At 46.6% G+C, this 9,084-nt stretch overlaps 2 non-coding genes across 2 annotated transcripts; both read right to left on the reverse strand.

Moving 5' to 3' along the window:
* Nucleotides 1-2,891: 2,891 nt before the first annotated feature.
* LOC116094471 lies at nucleotides 2,892-2,998 on the reverse strand. Its single transcript, XR_004120132.1, has one exon. It is a non-coding gene; the product is annotated as a U6 spliceosomal RNA (small nuclear RNA).
* Nucleotides 2,999-3,206: 208 nt separating this feature from the next.
* On the reverse strand, nucleotides 3,207-3,278 carry Trnah-gug. The gene has a single exon. It is a non-coding gene; the product is annotated as a tRNA-His (tRNA).
* Nucleotides 3,279-9,084: the final 5,806 nt, after the last annotated feature.

Genomic DNA, 9,084 nt, shown 5'->3' on the forward strand with positions numbered 1-9,084 from the left:
TCAGTGGCCAGCATGGTGGGGCACAGCTTTAAGTCCAGCACTTGGGAAGCAGAGGAAGTGGATTTCTGGGAGTTTGAGGCCAGCCTGGTCTGCACAGTGAATTCCAGACTGGCCAGGCCTACAGAGTGACAAACCCTGTCTCAAAAAGTTCTAAAAACAATACAGAACAAAACGAAACTCTATCATTATGGGATTTCATCTGTAATGTGAGTTCCTCCTTATTCCTCACACTGAAATTCAAATTCAGTATAACACTGGGACAGTCAGGCAAAGAAAGTCATTCACTCAGCCCTCAGAAAAACAGAGAGGCAAGTCGATTTGTGTGAGGAGTTTGAGGCCAGACTGGTCTATATAGTTAGTTCCAGGCTGCACAGGAAGAAATAAGTTCAGTGTAATACACACACACACATATATACATATATAGTTTTTGGTGGATTAAAGTACCTTTTCTCTCATCTGCTTCTTCTCCCTCATTAAAAACAAAGACAAAACAAAACAGTGATTTTGTGTGTGTGTGTGTTTGTGTGTGTGTGACTATTACTGGTGCTTGCTGGTGTGTGTACGCAAATGCGTCCTGAGACCAGAGGCCTGAGGTCCCTTGGAGCTGGGATGATAGATGATTGTGAGCTGCCTGGTGTAGGTGCTAGGAGCTGAACTCACTCTCTGACCCATCTCTCCAGCCCCTTGTCTTCGTTTAGAGCGTTCTGTGTTCCTGATGTACAAAGCACAATGCTTCTCCACCAAGAAGGGGAACAGAGGAACAAGGCTGATTGGCTAGCTGTGGTCCTGTGATTATGGAGTGCTGGTGCTAAGAAGGTACCAGTTGGCAGCCGGGTTGTCTGTGCTAGCTCAGCTGCATAAACTGCTATCTATTGACCACCTTTGTGTTTGCGTTTCACTCTCCTGACTGCTAGGTAAATATTTTTTAAAAATAAAAATAAAAATCCCATACTTGGGAGGCAGAGGTAGGTAGATCTCTGTGAGGCCAGCTGGGTCTACATAGTGAGTTCCAGGACACCCAGATGTATAGTGTCTGGAAAAGAGCTGACTTACCGGAGAAGAGCCCTGGCTGCTCTTCCTGAGGTCCTGAGTTCAATTCCCAGCAACCACATGGTGGCTTACAACCATCTGTAAGATGTCCTCTTCTGGTGTGTCTGAAGACAGCCACAGTGTACTCATTTAAATAAAATAAGTAGGATGAAAAAAAGAAAGAAAAACAAACATTGAAAAGCTATACCCTGGCTCCAAGTAGTTGTTTTCAGGTTAAAGTTCTGAAGGATGATGCAAATTCTTTGCCCTGGCTTATATCCTAGGTGGATGAGAAGGAAGGGATGGTCTAGGCACACTCTCAATCCCTGGCCATCTAAGACATGGACAGGAAAGACAGAGGGAGAGGGCCCATCAGATCTCCCATGGAAATCTGCCCACAGCTTCCAAGGATGATAGAAAAGTTCAGAAGCACTTTGCAATTATCTCCTGTCTAGCTCCAGGTGGAGATATGAGTCCTGAGTACTCCGGCTGAAGTTTCTAGATTCTTGTGTTCCAGACAAATCAACTGAAACAGGTTTACTGAGAAGGAAAAGCAGAGGCGCACCGACTCGGGTCCCTTCACAGTCGTTTGCATGGTATCCTCTTCTCTTCTTCATGTGTGTCATGGGTATTCCTCACATGTGTTCTTTTATTGTATGTAGCTTGGCCGTGGAAGTGTTTGCAGTCTCTCTCTCTCTCTCTCTCTCTCTCTCTCTCTCTCTCTCTCTCTCTGTCTCTTTCTCTCTCTAGCTGATATCTGTGAAGAACAGGAGGTGTGGCCCCCAAAGAGCACAGAAGGAGCCCCTTCCTAACAACAGCTGGAAAAAGAGAAGAAGTGGGGGTTGGCTGAGTAACTCACTGGAGACAACCATGCTTCCTGCTCTGTGAACCTCTCTGTGGCCTCAAGTCTCAGGCCCCTTCTTTCTGGAAGCATCCTCCTTGCCTCAGTCTCAGAAAACAGGCTGAAGTCAGCTAGAGCTGGTAGCTCATGCCTGCAATCCTAGCCATTGGGAGACTGATGCAGGAGGACCACAGCAACCTGGATGCTGTACCACACAAGGATCTGAAGATAGCCTGGGCTACAATCCTGTCACCAACAAACAGAATCAGTGACCTGTGTAGTGCTAGATGTGAGGACTGTTTATCTGTGGGTAAGGTAGTCTGCCAGGCTCCAGGACCTGCCTGATTTGCTCAAGTGGGGGATGGAGAGAGAGTACTTCCTGCATCCTCTCCCCACTCCGGACACAGCACAGCACCCCCTGTTGCATTAGCTGACGTGCAGTGTTCATGCACTGTGGTCATACTCATCAAGGCCGAAATCAACAACCGGCTGGTGCTGAAAGAAAGGGTAAGTGCTCAGTATGCCCTAGGCCTTAAGATAGCTGCTCAGTGTGCTTACGAGCACACACACACACACACACACACACACACACACACACACACACCACAAAAGCACCAAATGAAGGACTGATAACCACACCAACAGCAACAGATTTAAAATGCATTTAAGTGATGTGGCAGGGAGGGAAAGGGGCAGAGAAAAGTGTACATTCAGCCATGTGACTAGTAAATAAAAACGTAGGTTGAGCAGAATGGCATGGGCCTTTAAGTGCTCCAGAGGTCCGGGCAAGAGGCTGAGGCAGAGGTAGACACATCTCTGTGAGTTCCGAATGCAAAGGGGCACAGTAAAGAAACTGACAACATGACCCCTCTATGGTATGGTTAAGAGGAAGGCTTTTATTTATTGTAGGTAAAAAAGAGAAAATAAATCCACATATATATGCAGGGATCAAAGTAATTTACTGTACAAACCTGAGTGTGGACAGCTTTCTATATCTAAGCAATTTGTTTGTTTGTTTGTTTTAAATATGGAACGCTTCACGAATTTGCGTGTCATCCTTGCGCAGGGGCCATACTAATCTTCTCTGTATCGTTCCAATTTTAGTATATGTGCTGCCGAAGCGAGCACTATCTAAGCAGTTATGTATTTTACTTTAAGTGAAATAAGCTTTAATAATTGTATGTTAGCATAGAAATTGTGGGAAGGGTCATCCTGACACCACATATCCCAAAACAGCTAAGATGCGGCAAATACTGAAAAATCGGGAACGAAATGAGGAACATTTGTGTTTGTCTGGACGGCAGAAACAAAAGATCGCTGGGCAGAAGGACGATAGTGCCGAGACTCGGATTCGAACCGAGGTTGCTGCAGCCACAATGCAGAGTACTAACCACTATACGATCACGGCAAGCCACACGCCCAGCGACAAGGTCAGTGTCCAGAATACTAAGTACTAAACGATCGTGCCCCATGGTCCCGAGCAATTATAAAGATCCGCTGGGAGCCGCAATCCATTAGCGCCCTGCCCTGCCCTCGGCCTTCTGCCCCTCTGCTTCCCGCCGAGCGCCTGCGCGGGTTCTTACAGGCCAGCGGCGGCGGTCTGGGTAGGTGGGTGGGGGGGGCCGAGGCGCCTACTGGTCTGTGCTTGGTTTCCTTGCTTCCCAGCCGCCGGTAGCACAGAAGGCGGCCACAATGGCTAGTGCTGAACCTGAGATTTCTCGAGTTAGTTGGATAATGAGGGCCGCTCCCGAGAAGGCCGTGGGCCCACCCCACTCTTGTAGATGCTATTTTCCCCAGAGCACGTGATAGACTAGACCTCCATCACTGTCCTCTTGGCTGTGACTGGAGCATCTCCGGAGTGGGTAAACCCCATGGGGTCATTTCGAAATGCTGGGAGCAAAGCAGCGGTCCATAGAAGCAAACCTCCGGAGACCGAAATCACCACCACCAGTCCCCGGAGTCCTTACTACACGGCTTTGTTCCTGTGATTTATTTTCTTTTTTCCACATATTGTGTATATTAAATTGGTTCTGGAATTTTCTGACTGGGAATTATGCTGCAGTCAGTCTTGCAGGCATTTCTTCAGCCAGTGATGTGTTTCTCTGCTTTGGGGACTTACTGTCTGTAACTTTTATTATTTTAGGGTTTAATTTTATTGTTTAGGGTTTGAGACATGCCTTTGGGTTCCCGCAGCCTGTGTTCGGGTGATATTCTTCCGTCTTGCTTCTACTCTACGGTTAAGCATTTTTGCTCTTTCCCGTGTTGTGGATCCCACACTCCGGGTTTATTACTTTTGTCTAAAAGATCAAATATTTCTAAAAGACATGCCAATATCAACGTAAGAAATACCCTCACCACGTCTGGTATTCTTCCTTCTTTTGTGCCTCCTGGACTCCCTCTTATGTTTGGGGGGGGTAGAATCCGGTGATTATGATTTTGTTTGTTTTGTTTTGTTTTATCTCTTTTGGTTTTTTGAGACAGGGTTTCTCTGTATAGCCCTGGCTGTCCTGGAACTCCCTTTGTAGACCAGGCTGGCCTCGAACTCAGAAATCCACCTGCCTCTGCCTCCCAAGTGCTAGGATTAAAGGCGTGTGCCACCACCGCCCAGCGTTTGTTTGTTATTTTGTTTGGAGACGGGTTCTCCACAGCCGTGGCTGTCCTGGAACTCCTTATGTAGACCAGGTTAGCCCCGAACTCCTAGAGATCTGCTTCCTGAATGCAAGAAATAAACGAGTGGGCCACTCATTTACACATGCATGCCAGGAGGGCATCAGATCGAATTACAGATGGTTATGAACCACTATGTGGTTGCTGGCAATTGAGCTCAAGACCTCTGGAAAAGCAGGCAGTGCTCTTTACTGCCGAGCCATCCATCCAGCCCCAGTTATTTTAGTTTTTGTTTGCTTGTTGTTTTTTACTTCTGTTTTGGCTGAGTTTCAGTTTGGAAATTTCCAGCTGTTTATGGGCATCTGTTCCCTGACCAGGAGTTTTGCAATGTGTAACTTGCTGGGAATCCCTCTGTGAAGTTGTCAACTCCGACATTAAAAAAAAAAAAAGGATCTATTTATTTTATGTGTATGTGTATGTGTATGCCTGAGCGAATGTCTGTGCACCACGGGCATGCAGGAGCCTGTGGGGTCTGAAGAAGCATTAGTTCCCTGCAACAGGACTGGTTGTGATCCATAGTGGAGTGTGTGCTGGGAACCAAACCTGGATCTTCTGCAAGAACACAAGTGCTCTTAACCACGGAACCATCTCTCCAGTCCCTGCATCATGTTTTTAGTCTCTAAAATTTCACTGAGCCATATTCTACATCTTTACAATTTGGCCTATGGAACCCAGGCAGAAGTTCCCTCTCCTGCTGGGCATGGTGGCACACGCTGCCTTTAATCCCAGCACTTGGGAAACAGATACAGGTGGATCTCTGTGAGTTCTAGGCTGGCCTAGTCTAACTAGTGAGTGCCAGGACAGCCAGGGCTATACAGTGAGACCCTCTCCTGGGGAAGGCCTGGGGGTGAGAGAGTTCTCTCTTACTTCTTTTGAGACAGGGTCTACTATGTTGCCCTGGCTAGCCCAGAACTCACTATGTAGATCAGGCTGGCCTCAAATAGAGGTCTGTCTGCCTTGGCTTTCTGAGTTCTGGGATTAAACGCCTGTGCCATCATGCCTGATTGTTCTCTTCTAATTCTAACATCTGATTCTATTTTATGGATAGATTTTTCTACTCATGGATCTTGGCAACCCTATGCCTTGGCGTGCCTGATTTCTTATTTAGGGTTAAAATACCATGTCTGTCTTAATTTGAACTTTATTGCCATGAAGATACACCATGACCATGGCAACCCTTATAAAGGAGAACATTTAAAACTGGGGCTGGCTTATAGCTTCAGAGGTCTAGTCCATTGTCATCACGGTGGGGAGCATGGGTGGCAGCATGCAGGTAGACCTGGTGCTGGAGAAGAAGCTAAGAGTACTACATCTGGATCCAGAGGCAGCAATAGGAGAGTGTGTGCCACACTGGGCACAGCTTGAGCACAGGAGACCTCAAAGCCACCCCCACAGTGACATACTTCCTCTAACAAGGCCACACCTCCTAAAAGCGCCACTCGCTATGGGCCAAGCATTCAAACATGGGTCTATGGGAACCGTACGTACCCAAGCCACCACAGTCACCAAAGTCAAAGGGGAGGAAAGGGCTTATTTGGCTTACCCTTCCATGTCACTGCTCATTATCAAAGGCAGTCAGGACAGGAACTCACACAGGCCAGGAATCTGGAGGCAGGAACTGATGCAGAGGTTATGGAGGGATGCTGCTGCTTATCATGTCTTCTTAGCCTGTTTTCTTATAGAACCCAGGACCAGTAGCCAAGTGCTGGGCCGCGCTCCACTGCCACCACTACCACCAACCACGGGGCACCGGGCGGTGGAGAATGGAAGGGATGGGAAAGAAGGATCCGAGTCCTGCCAAAGCTCTTGTACTCTGGGCAGGCGGATGCAGTGTCTGTCTGCACACTCTACTCCACTGGGTGAGTGTCTAGCTGTGTGAAGCAACGGGATCCCAGTCCACGGAGAGCTTAGGGAGACAGCTGCAGGGGGTCGCTGGGCCTCATAGAGGCCAAGGATGGCAGGTTCTAGCTCCCGTGCATCGCAGGCAATGCTGGACACCAGCGGAGGAGCTGAGGACTGAGAGAGAAAGGGGGCAGGGAAAGGAAGTGGCGGCATCCAGTTGTTCCTGTGGGAGCTCTGGGTGAGGGTCGCCGGCTGGTCTCACAGGTGCAAATGCTGGGCCAACACGAGTCTAGTAAAAAGAGGCAATTCATGGTCTTAAGGTGTTTTATTGTAGAAAAGAGATAGAGATAGAAAAACAAACAAACAAACAAAAAAGAATGGCCTGGTCATTCTGTCTCAACATTCTGACCAGTAGAACTTTGTTTTTACAGCATGTCCTTGGCTGTCTCTGAAACACAACTTCTCAGCGTCTGAAGCTGCTGCTTCCAGGAGCTGGAACATGGCTTTCTTATTTTACTTTATTTCTATATTCCCAGAACTTTGTTTCTATATTCTCAAAAACTTGGTTTCTATATTCCCAGAACCTTGTTTCTACAGTTTTGTTTTTTCACTTTATTACTTCACTATCTGAAGGTAGTGAGCTCTCACTTCCAGGGCTTACCTGATCCCCAAGGTCTGGAAACCTGGCATCTCATGGCTTTTATCAGCTTCTGGTCCTGCGTGGGAAGGGAGAATTCATACAGGAGATTACATCAGGCTTCTGGGGTTTTTGTTTGTTTGTTTTGTTTTATTTTCAATACAGGGTTTCTCTGTGTAGCCCTGGCTATTCTGGAACTCACTATGTAGACCAGGCTGGCCTCGAACTCAGAAATCTGCCTGCCTCTGCCTCCCAAGTCCTGGTATTATCCACTGCCTGGATACATCAGGTTTCTGTCCTTCATGCTAGCCAGAGACTGGAGGCTTCCCTCTCTGTCCTTCATTTCACTTCAGTGGAACATGTGACCATCAGTATTTTAATATGCTTTTCCAAACATTTCCTTTTGTTCATTGTCTTTCTGTCACAGCATAGATTATGTATTATGTATTATATACATCCACCTGATATACCCACCAGGAATCCATGACTTCCTGAAGGAAGTAAGCAGGTGGTATAAAGGAAAGACATGGCAGGTATAACCTAGATGGACTGCGTTGTCTAGGCTGGGCAGCTGAAACTCCAAGGTCTCTAGGAAGCTTTCCAAAGGTGATAACTGAGTCCTTGGGTTTTGCACAGGCCTAGAGAAGACCAACTGGAATGAGCTCATCTTATTTCCTGTCATGCAGCCCCTTTGCAATAGGAGGAGGAGAATATTGCTGGTCCCAGATAAGCAAAGAGTGTAATTCCCTCTCCTGGACCCCATAGCGTGATGTCCCCACGCCAACCCATCATCTGATTCCTGGTGTGTTTCAAGGCTTGAGGACTCTCTGGCTTGGTCCCCTACTGTTGACTCAGCCTCTCTGGCTGGTTGCCAGTCCTCCAGTTCCCTGTCTGAGCCTGCCTGTTCCTGCACCCAGCCTGCTCTCTGCTTCAGGTCTGGTTCAACTTTTCACCTTGCAGTTCAGTTCTGCAGTTTCACAATGAGGCCTTACTCAGTTGCTCCCTCTCAGCACGGGTCTGCTTCGTTATCTTATCAAGGCAGACTCAGCCTACTTCTGAAGCATCTTAAACTTTTCTGCAGCCTTTTACACTCGGATTCATTCTGTAAACCATATAGCTACAGATATACAGATTCTGTAATGCATATATAAAGATTAATGCAAGCTGTGTGATATGAGTTAATATTAGTAATTATTATTGGAATAAAGAGCTTGCATTGGACTCAGCCAAACTACCCAGGTAGGTGGGCTGGGGTTTTTGTTTGTTTGGTTTTTGTTTGTTTTGTTTTTTTACAAGTTGCCATCACTGATAAACTGCTGAACCTTGTGAATTTTTTGTTATTCTGTAAATTGTGGAAAGACACAAGCAATTTTGTCTGTTTCTGCCATAATGATGCACCCTGGGTAACTCTTCTGATTTCACACTATAGCAAGCAGCACACAGATGGATAAACATTCTACAATAAACCCCACCTATCTGTCTGGTAATCTAAAAAATTAATAACTTCTACATATTTTCTTCAGGAATGAACTTACATCCAGAAGGGCTCTTTATACCAATTTGACCATGCTGCCTCTTACATGCAAGTTCTCCTTTCCTAAGAGACCTTAGCTCTAGAAACTCATGAAAACTGAGAGCCCATACAGAACAGGAGGACCATCGCGTGTGCATATTTTCTCGAGATCTGTTCCAGTTGCAGAAGATAACATCCATTGGGCCCATGGCATTTTTACCAAAATGCTGGAAAAATGGGAAGCTTTTCTTACTGCTGCACTCTCAAGAGGAAATATGAAGTTCTTCAGAATAATTACAGTTTTTTTAAAAAAAAAAAGAGAGTACATATGAATGTCAGCCTCCATACAAATACTCAGAAACCTTCCTTACAATACCAGAGGCTCGCTGATGATACAATGATGGGAAATTGAAGCCAAAAGGAGGATGCCTTTAATCCCAGCACTTGGGAGGCAGAGGCAGACGATTCTCTGAGTTTGAGGCCAGCCTGGTCTACAGAGTGAGTTCCAGGAGAGCTGGGGCTATACAGATAAACTCTGTCATGAAAAACCAAAAA

The sequence above is a fragment of the Mastomys coucha genome, unplaced genomic scaffold, assembly GCF_008632895.1.
Source record: "Mastomys coucha isolate ucsf_1 unplaced genomic scaffold, UCSF_Mcou_1 pScaffold16, whole genome shotgun sequence".
Taxonomy (NCBI): domain Eukaryota; kingdom Metazoa; phylum Chordata; class Mammalia; order Rodentia; family Muridae; genus Mastomys; species Mastomys coucha.